This window comes from Macrobrachium rosenbergii, chromosome 51 (assembly GCF_040412425.1).
Source record: "Macrobrachium rosenbergii isolate ZJJX-2024 chromosome 51, ASM4041242v1, whole genome shotgun sequence".
Lineage (NCBI taxonomy): Eukaryota > Metazoa > Arthropoda > Malacostraca > Decapoda > Palaemonidae > Macrobrachium > Macrobrachium rosenbergii.
In genome coordinates, this window is record NC_089791.1 from 50,114,089 (window position 1) to 50,135,382 (window position 21,294).

At 38.2% G+C, this 21,294-nt stretch overlaps 1 protein-coding gene and 1 pseudogene across 8 annotated transcripts in view; both read right to left on the reverse strand.

Moving 5' to 3' along the window:
• The window catches only part of LOC136833392 (proteoglycan 4-like), a 433,343-nt gene that overhangs the window by 250,125 nt on the left and 161,924 nt on the right, over positions 1-21,294 (reverse strand). The gene's annotated exons all lie outside the window — the stretch shown is intronic.
• Positions 10,234-10,356, reverse strand: LOC136833585 (U2 spliceosomal RNA; annotated as a pseudogene).

Here is a 21,294-nt window from a genome sequence, read left to right on the forward strand (position 1 = left end):
GAGACTGGTTCTGCAGTCCATCAGTATGACATTCACTGTACTGAGGAATGGAATCTAAAATTTTGGACAAAGCCCAAGCGCTGGGACCTATGATGAGGTCATTCAGCGCTGAAAGGGAAAAAGTATACCTTAGTTTTACCAGACCACTGAGCTGATTAACAGCTCTCCTAGGGCTGGCCCGAAGGATTAGACATATTTTACGTGGCGAAGAACCAATTGGTTAACTGAAATAAGAAGGTTTGAAAGGTGTACCAGGAGGAAAACCTCGCAGCTGCACTCTGAAACGATTGTTAGGAGGGTGGAAAGATGAAAGAAAGAGAAAATGAACGCTGGTACAGTTAAAGAAATGAAAGGGGGTTGCAGCTAGGGCCCGAAGGGACGCTGCAAAGAACCTCAAGTAATGCCTACAGTGCACCGCGTGAGGTAAACTGACGGCACTTCCCCCCCACCCCAATCACTTAATGATAAACCAATTTCGCGAACAAGGAAGGCAAGCAGACGAATCCTAACCTCGTTATACCTCGGAATGGGTAGGAAGGGGAACTTCCAACATTCCCCTTCCTTCACTGGGTAGGAAGGGGAAGTACTCAACATCCCCCACCCTTCAATCCTGTCTTGTTTAACTGACTAGAGAATCTGCATTGCTATTCGAAGTGGCTCCCGCGTCATCTCTCTTGACTCACTGTTTAGCCTTATTCAGTTAGCTGACGCAGGTGGGGTCCGTGTAACCAGTCTTACCTCAGGGGTCTGTCACGAAACCTGTTTTTTTCTGTCAGGGAACTTGTTTTCTTTTTTTTTTCTTTTTACCCTTTTTTTTTAGGCTAAAGTGATATCTTGGCAATGTGCGGAAGAGTGAGAATTATATCTCACGGAGACCAAATGAATATGAAGCCGAATTCTTTCAACTTACTGTAAATGAAGGAAAGAATAATTAGCACAAGGGTAAAAGATGAAATGGAATTATTATTATTATTATTATTATTATTATTATTATTATTATTATTATTGCTACGACTCACTAAATTAAAAGGGAAAGAAGTAACATAACAAAACAGATTGGAACATAAGTGATGAATAACAACTAATAACAAATGCACCCAAATACAATGTGTACTTCATAATAAGTAAACCTCTAAGTAAATCAAATGTACTTGTATGTCCCCTATTACAAAGAACTCGACTCCAAGACTAAAGATGTAGACTCACATTAATACAACTTTTCCATTCATACATGCACTTGGGCTGAGTATAAAGTTAGGAACAACATCTTCATTCCGGGAGATTAGAAGTTTGGGAATGGAAGGGACGCCCTTAACAGGTAGGATCTTGATCAACAAAACACGAAACTGAAAACTTCGGAAACTACTGGAAACTTACTTGGATTGTTTCCAGAGAGAGAGAGAGAGAGCGATTATTTCCAAGGCAGAGAGATGAGGAAAGGGGATTGTTTCATGGCAGAGAGAGAGATTGTTTCCATGGCAGAGAGAGAGAGAGAGAGAGAGAGAGAGAGAGAGAGGAGAGAGAGAGAGAGAGAGCAGAGAGAGACATTTACAGCGGATTGTTTCCATGGCAGAGAGAGAGAGCGGATTATTTCAAGACAGAGAGATGAGGCGGGGGGGGTGCTACAGCGGAGAGAGAGATATAGGAATACTTCCAAGGCAGAGAGAGAGGAAGAGAGAGAGAGAGAGAGAGAGAGAGGATTATTTCAAGACAGAGAGATGAAGGGGGCTGTTTGTTTCATAGAGAGAGAGATGGATTATTTCTGAACAGAGATGACAGAGAGTTTCCATGGATTATTTCCAAGACAGAGATGGGGGAGCACAGCGGATTGTTTCCATGGCAGAGAGAGAGATATAGGAATACTTCCAAGGCAGAAGAGAGAGAGAGAGAGAGAGAGAGAGAGAGAGAGAGAGAGAGAGAGAGAGGAGAGAGAGAGAGCGGATTATTTCAAGACAGAGATGAAGGGGGTTACAGCGGATTGTTTTATGGCAGAGAGAGAGAGAGAGATGATTATTTCCAAGACAGAGAAGGTAGGAGGGGGAGCAGAGGATTGTCATGGCAGAGAGAGAGATATAGGAATACTTCCAAGGCAGAGAGAGAGAGAGAGAGAGAGAGAGAGAGAGAGAGAGAGAGAGAGAGAGAGAGAGAGAGCGGATTATTTCCAAGACAGAGAGATGAGGGGGGGGAGTTACAGCGGATTGTTTCCATGGCAGAGAGAGAGATATAGGAATACTTCCAAGGCAGAGCAAGACAGAGAGATGAAGGGGGTTACAAAGGATTGTTTCAGCAGAGAGAGAGAGAGAGCGGATTATTTCCAAGACAGAGAGAGATGAGGGGGAGTTACAGCGGAGAGAGAGATATAGAAATACTTCCCAAGGCAGAGAGAGAGAGAGAGAGAGAGAGAGAGAGAGAGAGATTATTTCCAAGACAGAGAGATGGGGAGCCGACTTCCAGAGGAGAGAGAGAGAGAGAGAGAGAGAGAGAGAGAGAGAGAGAGAGAGAGAGAGAGAGAGCGGATTATTTCCAAGACAAGATGATGAGAAGTTACAGGATTGTTTCCATGGCAGAGAGAGAGATTATTTCTAAGACAGAGATACTTCAATTGTTTCCCATGCAGAGAGAGATATAGGAATACTTCCAAGGCAGAGAGAGAGAGAGAGAGAGAGCGGATTATTTCCAAGACAGAGAGATGAGGCGGGAGTTACAGCGATTGTTTTATGGCAGAGAGAGAGATATAGAATACTTCTAAGAGAGAGAGAGAGAGAGATTATTTCCAAGACAGAGAGATGAGAGAGAGAGAGAGAGAGCTGGATATTTCAAGACAGAGAGATGTTTCCATGGCAGAGAGAGAGAGAGAGCGGGATTATTTCCAAGACAAAGAGAGATGAGGTGGGGAGTTACAGCAGATTGTTTCATGCAGAGAGAGATATAGTCATTTCCCCAAGCAGAGAGGAGAGAGAGAGAGAGAGAGAGAGAGAGAGAGAGAGAGAGAGAGAGAGAGAGAGAGAGAGAGCGGGATTATTTCAAGACAGAGAGATGAAGGGGGGTTACATGATTGTTTCCATGGCAGAGAGAGAGAGAGTGGATTATTTCCATGACAGAGAGATGAGAGGGGGAGTTAGCAGATTGTTTCATGGCAGAGAGAGAGATAGGAATACTTCAAGGCAGAGAGAGAGAGAGAGAGAGAGAAAGAGAGAGAGAGATTATTTCCCAAGACAGAGAGATGAAGATGAGTTGTTTCAGAGAGAGATTGTTATTTCAAGACAGAGAGAGATGAGGGGGAGAGTTACAGGATTATTTCAAGACAGAGAGAATACTCCCTAAGAGGCAGAGAGAGAGAGAGAGAGAGAGAGAGAGAGAGAGAGAGAGAGAGCGGATTATTTCAAGACAGAGAGATGAAGGGGGTTACAGGATTGTTTCCATGGCAGAGAGAGAGATATAGGAATACTTCCTAAGGCAGAGGGAGAGAGAGAGAGAGAGAGAGAGAGAGAGAGAGAGCGGATTATAAGACAGAGAGATGAAGGGGGAGCACAGCGGATTGTTTCCAGAGACAGACAGAGAGATGAAGCGGGGGAGTTGGATTGTTTCCATGGCAGAGAGAGAAATATAGGATACTTCCAAGGCAGAGAGAGAGAGAGAGAGAGAGGAGAGAGAGAGAGAGAGAGAGAGAGAGAGAGAGAGAGAGAGTTTATTTCCAAGACAGAGAGATGAAGGGGGGGTTACAGATTGTTTCAGATGAAGACAGAGAGATGAGGCGGGGGAGTTACAGCGGATTGTTTCCATGGCAGAGAGAGAGAGATATAGAATACTTCCAAGGCAGATAGAGAGCTTTATTTCCAAGACAGCAGTTACAGCCGGATTGCTCTGGCAGAGAGAGAGAGATAAGAGTAGAGAGAGAGAGACAGAGAGAGAGAGAGAGAGAGAGAGAGAGAGAGAGAGAGAGGAGTTATTAGTTTCAAGACAGAGAGATGAAGGGGGGGCATTTGTTTCATGGCAGAGAGAGAGAGAGAGCGGATTATTTCCAAGACAGATTGTTTGATTGTTTCATGGCAGAGAGAGATAGGAATACTTCAAGGCAGAGAGAGAGAGAGAGGATTAGAGAGAGACAGAGAGATGAAGGGAGGTTAGAGAGAGAGCGGATTATTTTAAGACAGAGATGAAGGGGGTTACAGAGTTTCATGGCAGAGAGAGAAGATGGATTATTTCCAAGACAGAGATGAGGGAGCAGGGGGTTACAGCGGATTTGTTTCCATGGCAGAGAGAGATATAGGAATACTTCACAAGAGAGAGAGAGAGAGAGAGAGAGAAAGAGAGAGAGAGAGAGAGAGAGAGCGTTCTTTAAGACAGAGATGAGGGGAGTTGGCAGGATTGTTTCCATGGCAGAGAGAGAGGATATAGGAATACTTCCAAGGCAGAGAGAGAGAGAGAAGCAGAGAGAGAGAGTTTCCATGGCAGAGAGAGAGAGAGAGCGGATTATTTCAAGACAGAGAGATGAGGCGGGGGAGTTACAGCGGATTGTTTCCATGGCAGAGAGAGAGAGAGAGAGAGAGAGAGAGAGAGAGAGAGAGAGAAAGAGAGAGAGAGAGAGAGAGAGAGAGCGGATTATTTCAAGACAGAGAGATGAGGGGGGGAGTTGTTTCCAGCGGATTGTTTCCATGGCAGAGAGAGAGAGAGAGAGGAGAGAGAGAGCGGGATTATTTCCAAGACAGAGAGATGAGGAGGGGGAGTTAGAGCGGAGAGAGATGGAGAGAGAGAGAGAGAGAGAGAGCGGATTATTTCCAAGACAGAGAGATGAGGGGGGGAGTTACAGCGGATTGTTTCCATGGCAGAGAGAGAGATATAGGAATACTTCCAAGGCAGAGAGAGAGAGAGAGAGAGAGAGAGAGAGAGAGAGAGACAGGAATACTCCAAGGCAGAGAGAGAGAGAGAGAGAGAGAGCCGGATTATTTCCCAAGGAGATGGGGAGTTACAGCGGATTGCCACTATGTAGAAAGAAATAAAATATTTCAGGTAGAGAAGAAAGCGATTGCACTGCAAGAAAGAGAAGTTGTGGATTTGGCATTTCCATGTAGAGAAGAAGTTAATTTAAAGCAGAAGAGAGAATAATTTCAAAATGAGAGAGAGAGAGAGGAATAATTCCAAGGCAGAAAGAGAGAGAGAGAGAGAGAGGAATAATTCCAAGGCAGAGAGAGAGACGCAATCAACAAGACATGATTGCTGAAATTTCTGGAATCTAAAAAATAAAATATTTAATTCTCCTTAAAAAAGTCAGACACAAAAAGACAAGGTAAATCTGTCATTACATAAGGAGTGGTTTCTATGCACAAGTTTGCACCAACCAGGACCCTGGCACAAACAAACATATACCATGAATGGTCAGGCAAAAAAAAAAAAAAAAAAAAAAAAAAGCTTTTCTAGGACAACAACATTCCCATTTTTGCCCCAAAACATACAGGATAACAAACATTTCACCGCCCATGCGTTACAGCTAGTCAATACCACTACTTTTAACATAATCACAAACAGCAATGCAGCTAACACCGCGAGGAAATCCATTTCTCACGCAATATACTGATACGCCTTTGCGTTTTCAATTTTTTCGCTAATATATTATGATCTACTTGACGCATTTGCATATAAACACTTTCATTTAACATATTTTATATATGTAAAACAGTGGTTTTGTATAACTTTTGTCCTATATTGAACAATATATTACTAATGTTTCATTATATTTTTTTATATATTCATTTCATTAGATGTCAGACCACCCAAAACAATTCTCCTTGTATTTTTAATAATATATTTACATTTTTATAATAACTGATCTCTGCTTTCTGTGTTTCCTATTATCTTCTGTAATTTCTTTCAAATGAACCATATTCTTTGGAAGCTTGAATTTCAAGTCAATAGACCCTATTTCTTACTTTATTTTATTCATCTTTTGCATATGGTTTTGCTTGGGTTTTGTAGTGTCATTTCTTCTAGGTTCCATTTTTCATTTTCTGTCTTCTTCTTTTCTAAGAGCTTTTTTAGTTCTTCTTCTTCTTCTTTTTCTTCTTCTTCTTCTTTTTTCCATAATAATAATAATAATAATAATAATAATAATAATAATAATAATAATAATAATAATAATAATAATAATAATAATAATATGACTCATGCTCTTTTGGCACTTTGGTTAACTCTTCACTATGAAGATGATATACAGCAAATGTTTAGTTCTAACTCTGGCAGTGTATGAAACGACACACACACACAAGACAGAGGGAGAGGGGAGGTTACAAAGGACATACAAAAGATAAAAACGAGAAGAGAGGAAGGAGAAAGACAAGATAGAGAGAGCGGATTATGATAGGACAGACACAAACATTACAAATAAAAGAGGAAGGGATAGGCAGGACAAGAAGTGACGAACATCCACCAAGCAATTTCAAGACAGAACATTAAGCCCTGGCAGAGAGAGAGAGACTTTGGTAGTGCACACAGAGAAAAAAAAATAAAATAAGAGGAGCAGATGAGATAAAGGATGGGACAAAAAGTGTAGCAAGAAAAAAATGACAGAGTTGGGGATTCAGGCAAAGCAAAGAAACAAGAGTAAAAACATTAACAAGGGGGTGGAAAAGATTAACGACAAAATAAAGAAAAAGTAAATCGTGAAAGAGAATTCAGACACCCGTGAAAAAAAAGGGCGGTTATAAAGACTGTAATACAAAATGACAAATAATAAAACACAAGAAAAAGAGAGACAGAGGATTAAGGATTAAGGCTCAAGCTCATTAGATACGCCATGTAAAATTATAAAAAAATATATATATAAAACGGCTAAATTAAACTTGATAAAATGGGGCATTTCTTTATCTCCTAAAGATATAAACACAGACATGGAGACAGAAATGAAAAACAAGGGAAGAGATTGAAGAACAGATAAAACGGCAATGAGAGGAACAGAAATTAGAAAACAAGTGGAATTTATACATGCCAAAAACATGAAAAAGAAAGAGAATTAAGGAACAGAAGATAAAAAGGAAAGGATAGGAAAGCAAAAAATGCAAAAGAAAAAAGAAAGAGATTCAAGGTGTAGAATACAGGAGAGAGAGAGAGAGAGAGAGAGATTCCAGCTGATTATTTCCAAGGAGAGAGAGAGAGAGAGAGAGAGAGAGAGATTCCAGCTGATTATTTCAAAGGAGAGAGAGAGAGAGGAGCTCGACTCCAGCTGATTATTTCAGGAGAGAGAGAGAGAGAGAGACTCAGCGGAATAATTTCCACTGACAGACACTGAGAGACTGGGAAAGATGAAATCAATCAAGCGAATTATCTCAAGGCAGAGAGAGAGAGAGAGAGAGAGAGAGAGATAAAACCCCATAAAAGAGTATAAAAGCATTCTGGGGCAAGACAAACGCGACTTGAATAATGGCAGCAGCAGCCAGCCCCGTGAATACCTCTCTTTGGCTGTCACTCGGAAAACTCATTTAATGTTGATTAATGGATTGAAGCGAACGCCAGCGAAGAGATTAGCTCGTAATAACGGAGCATTCGTCTTCGTTCCCATGTTTCCGAAGGGGAAAAAACGTACGTCAGCGGAGGGAAATGAACAAGCTTCCTTTCATTAATTTACGCGGTTTTTTAATGAGCTTTAGTATACCTGACGTATATTGTGTGAGAGCGAGTGTAAATGCATGACTGGTTTTGTTAGTGTATATACATACATACATACATACACACACATACTGCAGCATGACTGGTTTTGTGAACGAGTATACATACATATACATACATAGATGCACAAGGTTACTCTGTCTGTCAACAAGATTGTCTCTTTATAAACAGATTTTACAGCTTTGTATCTCCTAGTATTAGCCTTCATTAACCTACTTTATGTATAAAGCAAAATACTGCGATTCGCACGAGAGAGAGAGAGAGAGAGAGAGAGAGAGAGAGAGAGAGAGAACTGGAAACGGAATCTGCCAGGGTAAATAACCGATTTTACAATAAGTATACATATATACACATAAATGTTACATATAATTATATACAGTATATATATATATATACAGACAAAAAACACACACATATATATGTATACATATATACATGCATATTTATGCATCTTAACTCAAATCTCAGAGAAGAGAAAAATAAAAAATCTTATACTGCACGACAGCCCCTACCACAAAAACTATCAACAACATTTTATAGCACAGTAACATCACTAGAAATAACTGCACCAAAACGCAAAGCACAAAGAAGCCTTATTTTTCAGCAATCTCGGACGCCAAACAACATTATAATATTGATGTAAACTGAAAAAAAGAGAAAAAAGCATGCAAAAGGCAACTGCAAACTGGATTAGGTCAATCTGTTACAGGCCATTCAAGGTTACTCTCTCTCTCTCTCTCTGTCAACCGGATTGTCACTTTATAAACAGCTTTTACAGCTTCGTATCTTCTAGTATTAGCCTTCATTAACCTACTTTACGTATAAGGCAAAATAATTCAATTCGCACTGGAGAGAGAGAGAGAGAGAGAGAGAGAGAGAGAGAAGAGAACTTGAAACAGAATTTGCCAGTGTAACTAATCGATTTTACAATAATCATATATATTATATAATTTATATATATATATATATATATATATATATATATATATATATATATATATATATATATAATAATGTGTAAGTGTGTATGTATATACTATACATATACATATACACACATATATATCTCTCTCTATATATATATATGTGTGTGTGTGTGTGTGTGTGTGTGTGAGTGCGTGTGTTATAGACTCCCAGCTTGTGAATATGAGACTCTTAAAGCGGACGCCTACATAATCCGGAAGACTATTGTGGGCGCGAGGCTATGGGGCTCCGCTGAAAGTGCATTCAGGCGGAAGTCAGGGGAGGAGCCAGAAACCGATTACTCTTTCCAGGACACAGCTGGCTGTTTTTGTTCCAAAAACCGATATTGCGCCAGAGACTCTCCTCTCGCCCTCACAATGATAATAACAATAATCTCGCTACTACTGCAGGTCCTCGGTTTTGGAAGACGAGGATGAAAGAAAGGAGAGATTTGGAAAAGATAGAAAAAACATATATGAAACGATACACGACGATTTTAGATACATTCAAATAAATAAATTCATAAACGTGGAAAGATAAGGTAGAACAAGAAATTAAAAGGAAAAGAAATAATGAACTTACATGACCAAGGCGTCACAATTCCTAGGGTTAATGAAGCTGATTGTAAGTGTCATATCAAAATTTGCATAACAACTGGCTGGTGTGTGTGTGTAATTCCTTGCGTTTTTACAATTGTGTATAATATCCATATCCCGAATCTGGAATACAACGCTTCCTCTGTGCTCCCCTGAAGTGACCTATAAAAAATAAAAAAACAAATAATATCCAGATTATTTGCGAATCATGTGCCTTTGCGTCATTCTCAATTGGATCAGGAGAGATTTGAAGCCACTCTTTTTTGCGCTTCAGGTCGAGGCTCCATGACGCAGACAAGTCCATGTAAGGACTCTGCAGTCACCAACGAGGTCCAATACAGGACAAATACAAGACAGATGCAGGTCATATACAACAATGGGGATTTACGAGAGCATGTGTGCTCGTCCATGTGCCTATATATTTAAACTTTTGTAAACATGCAATAATGTAATGTGTAAAAACATCTGGATCTTGCCATTTTTCTTTGTGGGACAAGTCTTGTTTACGCAGTCGTCGCCGTTATATTATATATCTATTTCCACCATACGCATTTCCCCTCCTCAGGAAATGCAAAGATGCAACGCACCACGACCCTAAAACGATTCTCCTAGTATTCTATTATATTTTTCTCTATTTACCTATTAATTTGTTCAATTATATTTCCTTTTCTAATAACTGATCTCTTCTTTCTGTATTTCCTATTACCCTCTGTTATTTCTTCCAAATGAACATCATATTCTTCGAAAGTTTGATTTCAAGTCAACGGCCCTTGTGGGCGTGTTCCATATGAACAAGGTTCAACCTCTGAATAATTATACAAATAAATAATAGGAATGAGTGTAGTTAAAGTTTCCGGAAATCCTTCTCCCAACCCTCATTGTAGCAAGAGAACTCTGGTTAAGACTGATTGGCTTCTGTAAACAAGGTTACAAAAAATAAACTTAATAACCTGAAATAAACTAATATCCTCTCAAGCTATTCACCCATTTCGCATATCCTGTTCTGACATAAAACTAATGTTGCCAGCCAAAAATTATAAATTATATCCACATTACATCAGCAACACTCGTTGTTTAAGATTAAGCTGATAAGAACAGATACTGCACTTTGATCTTAGCCAAAAGGCCGGGAAGCGATTAGACCACGACAGCAGGCATGCGCATGCGCAAATGACGTCCCACGAACGCCAGTGCATTTACCTTGCGACATCGGTTATTCACGAGCCTCTAACATCAGCCTAAAACATGACGGCATCGCAGGTCCATTTCAACTGAGGGAGTCAACTGGATATGAGTCCAGTGGCCGGAGACAGGAGACCAGAGAACAGAGACCGAAGACCAGAGACCGGAGACATTAATAAGGTTAGCTAGATCCATCTGCCTTCATAACCTTGACGCAGAGTAAGCGAGGCAGGACTAAATACATCGAGCAAGTTATATTTACAATTTTTCTCTCCAAGAGAAGCAGATTATGAAATTGCGGCTAACAGGCTTATTGTTCATTTAAAATTTAAGCTAATAGGCCTTTTTCATTTTTAAATTTAGGCTATTAGGCCTTCTTCTATTTTGAAATTTAGACTATTAAGTTTATTTTTATTATTTTCCTCTCCAATGAAAGTGGATTATGAAATTTAGGCTAATAGACCTATTTCTACTTTGAAAAGCCTATTTTTATTATCTTCCTCCAAGGGAAGTAGATTATGAAAGTTAAGCTAACAGACCTATCTCTACTTTGAAATTTAGGCTAAGAAGTCTATTTCTATTTTGGAATTTCGGCTAATAGGCCTATTTTATTATTTTTCTCTCCAAGAAAATTAGGTTATGAAATTTAGACTAATAGGCCTATTTTTATCATTTTTCTCTCCAAAAAAAGTAAGCTATGAAATTTAGGCTAATGGGCCACGCTTTTTCCCCTTTTACTTTACTATTTAATACACGTTTATTTTCCAGTTTCCCCAAAAGTGAAGGAAATTACTTAAATAGACACCAACAAAAAAAGCTCAAGGTAATCGTATCTCTATATTCTACATCATACATAACTATATATAAACATAAAACTGGAAAAAAGAGGAACGGGGGAGGGGGCTTTGAATTCCCAATTATGAAGCAAATGCGTTCCTTTGAATCCAAACATTTAATTTTCAGATTTCCCGAAGGTCACCTTCGCCTGAAAGCAAAGACGCCTTTGATGATTTTTTTATATAATTAAAAAACATAAACAAAGACATCCCTAAAACAAACAATTCCTTTGTCTCTGAAAATTAAAATTTTGTATTCATCGGATGGTACGTCATCGAAAGTCGAGGCACAAATTCGTATAAAGGAAAAATATCGTCCAATAGAGATGGAATAGAATATAGGATTTAGGTCAAGGGCCAAGTGCTGGTACCTAAGAGGTCATTCAGCGCTGAAAGGGAAATTGAAAGTAGAAAAGGTTTAAAGTCTTAACAGGAAGAAAACCCTGCAGTTGCACTATGGAAAGTAAGATGGCAGAAAGAGAATATGAACGAAGGTACAATAAAAAGAATGAAAGGAGCTGCAGTACCTGGTCTGACCTCGGCAACCATTTAGTGAAATCTCAGGAAACAGAAGTCATTCTATAGTACAAAAAGTAAGTAAATTTAAATAGGTATACAATCAGAGTGTGGATGTTCATACCATGTATTTACACCCTATGTTATTTCCATCAGAGAGGCAGATACAGTAGATGCTTAGGAAATATTATTAACTTCAATAAAAATCATGAAGTTTTAGGTAATACTGTTCATTTAAATGTGACGGTCTACTGGTATGGGAGGCAAAATGAGAAGGAAAACAGAGAGAGAGAGAGAGAGAGAGAGAGAGAGAGAGAGAGAGAGAGAGAGAGAACTTTCCCTATAACCCTTTCCAATGAACTTTTTCAAACCAATGAAATATTGAAGAGTCAAATTTTTATTCTTCATTTTTTTCTCTTCTCATGCACACACACACACACACACACACACACACACACACACAGAAAGTGAGAGAAATGAGACAGACGGGTAATAGCCATTCTATCGAAACCGCCAAGTATGATGACGGTCGGGTGACAGATCTCAGAGACAGCATGAATGGCGCCGGTAATTGCTATCGTGGCGTAATGCGTCTTTCTCTGTCAAGGATTGACGTTCCTTGCACCTGATATGTCGTACCGTACCGTGGAGGAGTGAGTGTGGTGTGTGAGGCATTCAAATACGCATGCGCGCTGGCACACACACGCACACACAAATATATATATATATATATATATATATATATATATATATATATATATATATATATATATATATATATATATATATGCGTGTGTGTGTTACAGGGAATATGTGAAATCAGGATTTCACGAAATCCCTATGGATATTGTGAAATGAGCAACTCGCTTGGGAACATTTGATCCCCGAGGGTTAGTACTAAACACGGCGAAACAGTGATTCATCTTGTTTCGCCGTGCTTAGTACTAGCCCCTGGGGGTTAAATGTATTTCACCGTGTTTAGTACTAACTCCTGGGGGATCAAATGTCCCTAAGTGCATTTGTAAATGGATCACTGTTTCGCCGTGTTTAGTATTAGCTCTCGGGGATTAAATTTTCCTAAGCAAATTGGTCACTTCATAAATTCCCTAGGGATTTCGTGAAATCCCTTATTTCATATATTCCCTGTAACACACACACACACACACACATATATATATATATATGTATATATATACACATCATGTTACTTGAACAATAAGGCTAAACAAAAACAAAAGTGCTTTCAAGTAATATCTGACAATTACTTACATTCCAGCAATGAAATATTTAACGTCGACGAAAGCATCACAAATTATGTTTCAGCATATTTTTACTTCCGCCAGACGAAATAAACAAAACTAAAAAAAAAAATATTGGATTTATACAATAGATATCTCAAAAAGTTAACGATGGATGAAAATGTAATTCTGTTTAAAAGCAGTTACATTTCGAGGTGGATATGGACCGAGATACTACTGGTTGCGGAAACATGAAGTTTATTTTCTGTCTCACAAGCCCCGCCCCCTAAGCGCCTTACCGCCCATACGGTTCCGATCCACCCACGAAGGCGCATAAATCCCCCGCCCTCGGAAGAAGATCGCGCAAAGCTAAATATAACCTCTGGGACACAATGAGTCTCAAATACGGTCCATTTAGCCCCTTGTTCCAGACAACTGGCTGCCTGGAAGCGGCCCCTTCCCCCTTCCCCTAATCCCCCACCCCCACTCCTTTCCTACAGCCCCCTCCCCTCAATCCTCCTCCACCAGCACTCCCTTCTAACGACACCCCCGGCCACTGAGGACGACAAAAGAGTTCGGTAATCCCGCCAATAAAACAGGAATCCTCGACCGTAATAACCGCCCCATCTCTTTATTTTTACTTTGAAAGATATTCTTGTCCAACATCCTCTCTCTCTCTCTCTCTCTCATACGTTTCTCCTGCTCCTCCCCCCTCGTCATTTCCTGATCACACTTTACTCTCGGGTACACCTACGGAGGGAGGGGGAAATCCTTATCTTCGAGGACTCCCTTCCCCTCCCTCTCCCCTCCTCCGGTGTCATTTTTATGGATAGTTCGCCTCACCAATGCTTTCGCCATCCATTTTTATCGGAAAATTCCCCTTCCTTCGTTAGCGGAATGCCAGGAGATGCAGTTTGTTACTTGAGGACAAAATATTACTTCAGGCAGCACCTGCTTTACACAAGCACTCGCTGGAATCCTCTGTATTTAACAGATAATCAAAGGTTGGACTTTGCCGTCTTCCTTTGATATTGGATCTCTGAAATCAGTATGCCTACCTTTCCTTGCAAAATCTTAACTGTTAATACAAAGCTGTCGAAAAATGCCATGGTAATTTCCCATTATATCTTGCCATCTGAATCCCATTATTCTTCTTGAGGTTTTATTTTCAAGTCGACAAAACCTTTTAAATATAGTTTCCTTGCCATTACCATGATTCATGAATATCATTGTTTTTGAATATGTGAGAATAATTATTAATACTTTCTCTGTCAAAGGTAATCTGTCCTTTGTGGTAATGTCTTCATTACTTGTTTTTATTAAATTTATCTTGCGTTCCATCTTTACATATATGATGCATTCTATTAAGCAAAATTTGTATATCAGGCGACGTGCTACTGATTAAGACATCAGTATCTGCAAAATCTGTTTGTCAATTTTTACCGTTACTCCAACCCAAAGTTTCCCTTCCATCTCTGACTAACGTTTTCGTTATAAAATCAATGAGGAAAAACAGCAAACGTCTTCCATAACATCGGGACATGGCGACTCAACAAGCCTTTAAATTACGGCAGCAATAATAATAATAATAATAATAATAATAATAATAATAATAATAATAATAATAATAAATATTTCTAGTTACCCTCAGGTGTGCCATGAACCTTTCAAGGGTCACAAAACAAAGGCCATTTTCTCTCTCTCTCTCTCTCTCTCTCTCTCTCTCTCTCTCAATAATAATAATAATAATAATAATAATAATAATAATAATAATAATTTTAGTTATCCTTAAAAGTACTATGACAGGCTCTCTCTCTCTCTCTCTCTCTCTCTCTCTCTCTCTCTCTCTCTCTCTCTCTCTCTCTCTCTCTCATGAAAGGATCAGTCATTAGCTGCTTGTCAAATCAAAGCTTGAAAATATACTGATGCTGTGGATGACCGGTCCCGCTTTTCATTAACCGCTGAATCTCGTTTTTGGCAAAACGGCGGAAGTTGTAAAAACGTCAATAAAATGTCTAAAAGTCTTTTTCCTTGATTCTTCGTACTTTTTTTACGGGTTTTTATTGGCTGCTCCCATGAACAAGAGCTCATGCTATTATAAGATGAATCTAACAAGATTAAAAAAAGAGAGTTTGAGCGCGCACACGCGCACGCATATATATGCATGTATATAAAGTGTGTATATACATATATATGTGTATAATATATACGGATATAAATATTTACGTTTATATATATACATATATATATATATATATATATATATATATATATATATATATAGACAGATAGATAGATAGATGTAGATATAGATATAAGCTAAGTGAAATTAAGAAAAGGTTTGAAAAGAACAAAAGTTATAAAAGGATTATATATATATTGTATATATGTATGTATATATATATATATATATATATATATATATATATATATATATATATATAATGTACATAATAGACATATTTCATTATAGCGCATTAAGAATAAACAAAGTTAAAAACAAAGTTCCGTTTCATTTCGTAAAAAATAAGTCTACGGATGATAAACTCCAGGTTCAGACTTCCAGTCCTCTACGTATGCGGGTGACGAAAAGAAGGGTACCTTCTTTGCAGGCTGATCTGGAAGAAAGAGCCCGTGCTCGAATATATTCCTAACGCATCATCTTAAACAACACCACCAACAAAAACAAGCTAGCTTCTTGGTCCGAGTTTTTTTTTGGGGAAGGAACAAAACGTCCCTACAGACGGGACCTGTCGTCTCGACCTGCCACATAATGCCGTCATTTGTGACGAAGTGGGTGACCCAGTAATCCTAATATAAAATGAATGATTAAATACAATACAAACAAGAAAAAATGCGTCGAAGTTTCTTCGGCGCAATAAAGTTTTCTGTACTGCGTATAAGGCTGTATGAAACTCTCAGCCACGACGCATGAAACTCTCAGCGCGGCCCATGAAAATTTCAGCTACGGACCGGTGGTGGCCTGTCCTATAGCGTTGCGAAACGCACGATTATGGCTAACTTTAACCTTACGTAAAACAAAAATTACTGAGGCTAGAGGCCTGCAATTTGGCAAATTCGATGACTGGAGGGTGGATGATCAACATAGTAATCTGCAGCCCTCTAGCCTCAGTAGTTTTTAAGATCTGAGGGCGGAAAGAAAAAGGTGCGGACGGGCAGACAAATAGCCATCTCAATAGTTTCCTTTTACAGAAAACTAAAAGTGGATAAAAATGAATAAACGAATGAAAAGGAGAAAAGGTCATTAATATCAAAGTAAGAGAAAGAGCTAAATTGAAGTCATGTAGAAAAAGGGAGGGGTGGCCCCACTTGTTCTTGTGACAAACACTTCAGGCCTTTTGTTTTTTATTCCTTAACTCATTTTTGATCGAATGCTGTTTGCCTGGATGCTATATGTACATGTATTTATGTCTGTTGATATTTTTGTGCTTTTTAAATTATTTTGACGTCATGTCATTTTGTGCATATTTTGTTATTTTTATCATTACCTTCTCTGTTTTTTTCCATGTTAGGGTCCCGAAGGCTTGCCCCCAATGAAAATGTGCATATTCTGAGATATAATAATAATACACACAATAATAATAATAATAATAATAATAATAATAATAATAATAATAATAATACGTAAAGCTATCGCATATCTTCAAGAAGTTATAACTGTCACCAAATCATCTGTTCTGCCACCCAGTTCAACAAAGAGAAAACAGGATAAACCAACACTGACATGCATTTTGTAACGAGCACAGACAAATTCCTTCCTTCTGCCTCCCCTTTTTAAATAAAAGGTATAAAGCAATGAAAAAATTAAAACTGCAAATCAAAACCAAATAACGAAAAAGTTATATCGTAGAAATTGAAGACGGAAAAACAGAGGCAAATAACCCTCGGAACGTAAAAAACCACACATATAAAAACCCTAGGAAAACCTTCACCCAATTTCCATGCAAGGAAACTTCTTTCAACAAGCAAAGGCACCCAGGCTTGTTTTGATCGCAGTCGAGGGATGTGTAAAAGAAAAGTGACCTTATATTTCAACATCTGCCCCAGTTATAGTTTTTTTTTTATAGACAAGAGGAAGACGAACTTGTTTTACTGAAAATTTTGTAATTCTCTCTCTTCTCTCTCTCTCACACACACACACACACACACACACACACACACACACACACACACACACACACACACACATATATATATATATATATATATATATATATATATATATATATATATATATATATATATATATATATATATATATATATATTTATTTATGTATGTGTATACACACACTCATTCTATAATCTGAAAGAAGTAAAACAACCTAGAGAAAAAACCAGTCACCGGACAATTCCAAACAGCCAATGATTTCGGAACACCGATGAGGGTCGAACGGCCTCAGCTCTCCAAAGATGGCCTCTTAACTAAATGAGACGCGGTGATGGCAAGGCCTCTCGAGAGGAAAGTCTCACCTGAAGGAGAAGAAGAAGAAGAAGAAGAAGAAGAAGAAGAAGATAGAGGAAGAGGAACATGGAGGATGGAGGGAGAGGAAAAAGAGGGAGATGGACGAAGAGAAAAGAAGATTGAGGAAAATGGAGGAAGAGGAAGATGGAGGAAGAAGAGGAAGAAGAAGATGGAGGTAGAAGTCGGAGGAAGAGGAAGATGGAGGAAGAGGGAGATGGAGGAAGAGAACAATGGAAAACGGAGGAAGAGAAAGATGGAAGATGGAGGAAGAGAAAGAGGGGCTGGAGGAAGAGGAAGAGGGATAAGAGGAAATGAATATGGAGGATGAAGAAGAGGGAGAGGAAGATGGAAGCTGTAGGAAGAGGAAGAGGAAGCTGGAGGAAGAGGAAGAGGAAGAGGAAGAAGAAGATAGAGAAAAAGGAAGATGGAGAAAAAAAGGAAGATGAAGAAGATAGAGGAAAAAAGGAAGAGGAAAAGGATCAGAAGTAAGAGAAGAGGAAGATGGAGGAAGGGGAAGAGGAAGGAAGAGGAAGATGGAGGAAGGGGAAGAGGAAGATGGGGGAGGAAGAGAAAGAAGACACACGTTTCAGGATACAGCATGGTGATGGGTTTGTCTGTTTGAGAGAGAGAGAGAGAGAGAGAGAGAGAGAGAGAGAGAGAGAGAGAGAGAGAGAGAGAGAGAGAGAGAGCTGAAGGACGTTTTTCGTGTCATTTTCCAAAAGGGAGTATAACGAACTGTGCAGTTGCAAGGTCACATATTCACGAGAGAGAGAGAGAGAGAGAGAGAGAGAGAGAGAGAGAGAGAGAGAGAGAGAGAGAGAGAGATACTGACCTTCAGGTGCATAATTTAGCGAGTGTCACAGCAAACTAGATTTCTCCGTAATGAAGGTCCCACCTACAGTCCGTTATTAACAACAGATCTCATTAGCAGCAACGCTCATAATTACACCTTATTAAGTAATACAGATCACAGCTGCACTTCATTAATAATATCAATTAGAATTAAGAATCGCATCTCCCGGAAAGGGGAGGTACCGCCTACAGTTCGCCTTGCGCTGGGCACTGTAAACTGAACTAAAGGTTCCTTGCGTCAAGACTTCATTAATTTCAGGATTATGCAAAATAAAGTGGAATATTTATTGCACGGCGTCGCTGGAACTTTTTTTCTTAATGTAATGTAATGCCATACCTCGCCGACGTTATAAGTTTCCCGGGACAAAAGTTCCCCTTTTTCCTCTTTCCATGTGCCCCCTTTCGCTTCATTCGTCTGCATATTTCTCATATATATATATATATATATATATATATATATATATATATATATATATATATATATATATATATATATATATATATATATATATATATATAAAACTTGTACTGAAATTGTATGCCTGATATCTGTGATGTGAACATATTATTATTATTATTATTATTATTATTAATCAGGATATATATATATATATATATATATATATATATATATATATATATATATATATATATATTTATATTATATATATACATATATGTATATATATATATATATATATATATATATATATATATATATATATATATATATATATATATATATATATGAATAACAACAATAATATCACATCACAGACATCAACCATACAATTTCAGCACAAACTATTAATTTATTTTCAAATTACCTCAAAACTTCGCGACGATCACTTAATATTTAGGAAGGAGAGGCTCTCGTATACATGTCTCATTATAAATAATGGCTGCCTCAGCCCTTATTTTTTTAATTCCTTAGAAATAATGGCTGCATCAGCCACTATTTTTAATAATAATAATAATAGTGTGTCCCACTTTCTCGCTTGTTATACTTAAACTGTGAATAAGTTAATTAAACGATGATAATAATAATAATAATAATAATAATAATAATAATAATAATAATAATAATAATAATAATAAGAGTATCTCCAACGATAAATAATAGCAACATTATGATTGTTATCTCAATTCTTTTTTATTTTCACCATCCTCGTCATCATATTTTTAGTCGATTGCAACTGAAATAATAATAATAATAATAATAATAATAATAATAATAATAATAATAATAATAATAATAATAATAATAATAAGAATTAAATAATTCGCAGAGTATAGTGACTGAGTATTAATATTTATTTCCCTTCAATACAATCTTTATTCTGTACAAACATATCGTATCTGTGTGCCTATACAATTCATGTATGTAACATCATACACACATAAATCTTTATCAAGGCAAACAAGTTGTTTACAAGCAAATAACTACATATCCATAAGAAAATAAATTTTGTGCATATTTGAAAATATGTCCGCACGAAAACAATGTATGCATAAGCAAAGCTTACGCATTCTCACATAGCGGCTTGCACGCTTAAATAATGTTTACGCATATTCGAACATATGTGCATACGAGAACAATGTATGCACAAACTAAAGTTTATGCATTTCCAAATAACGGCGCGCACGCTTAAATAAAGTTTATGCATACTTGCTCAGTACTTACACGCGAGAAGAATGTATGCATACTCGAAGTTCATGCATTCCTAAATAGCGGCGTGCACGCCTAAATAAAGTTCATGCATATCTGATCAGTGTGAGAACGAGAAAAGAATGTATGCATAAGCAAAGCTTACGAATTCCCAAATACCGGCGTGCACGCTTAAATAAAATTTATACATACTTGATCAGTACGTGCACATGAAAAGAATGTATGCATAAGCATAAGTTGTGCATTCCCATACAACGGCGTATACGCTTAAAGTTCAAGCATACTTGAGCAGAACGTGCGTACGAACAGAATGTATGCATAAGGAAATTTTGCACATTCCGAAACAGCGGCGTGCACGCTTAAATAAAGCTCAAGTATATTTGGACAGTACGTGCACACGAAAACAATGCATGCATAAGATGAGTTTACGTAACACCAAATAATAGCAAGCACGCCCACGCAAATAAAAAGCGCGCGTATGCAAATACTGTACGTATTTGGATGGCCTTCCCTGTCTTCGTACATATAATGTGGGACAGTTGAATTTATCTGGGAAGCCGCGACCCAAGTTTGCAACGAGAATATTTATCGGAAACCATTTTCTTGGACGTGTTCCAAAGTCGCTACAACCTCGCCTTGCTAAGGAAGACTCCGCAAGTTCTTACAAGTGTACACGTATACGTGTGTATGTAAGTAGCCGTACACACACACACACACACACACACACACACACACACACACACATATATATATATATATATATATATATATATATATATATATATATATATATATATATATATATATATCACTCATATCACGTGACAAATTACTATTAAATGGCGTTTGACGCCAGATATCTCAAAAATCAATCAATCAACCCTATTACATTTACACATTCAGCATTCGAAATATGGCCTTTAAATAGCATCCAGCGAGGTCTAGAAAGCCTAACTGAACTATTCAACGCCTAAAATATCCTCCCTCTTAGAGGTATTTTCGTCCTTATGTCCTCCATCCTCGAGGTAATTACGCCCTGTGTCCTCCCTCCTCGAGGTAAATTCGTCCCTATATCCCCCTCCTCGAGGTAACCCCCGTGTCCTCCCTCCTCGAGGTAATTTTGCGCTTTGGTCCTCCATCCTCGAGGCAATTTCGCCTCTATGTCCTCCCTCCCTTCCCGAGGAAATTTCGCCCCTGTGTCCTCCCTCCTCGATGGAATTTTGCCCTTATGTCCTCCATCCTCAGGTAATTTCGTCCCTATGTCCTCCCTCCTCGAGGGAATTTCGCCCCTGTGTCCT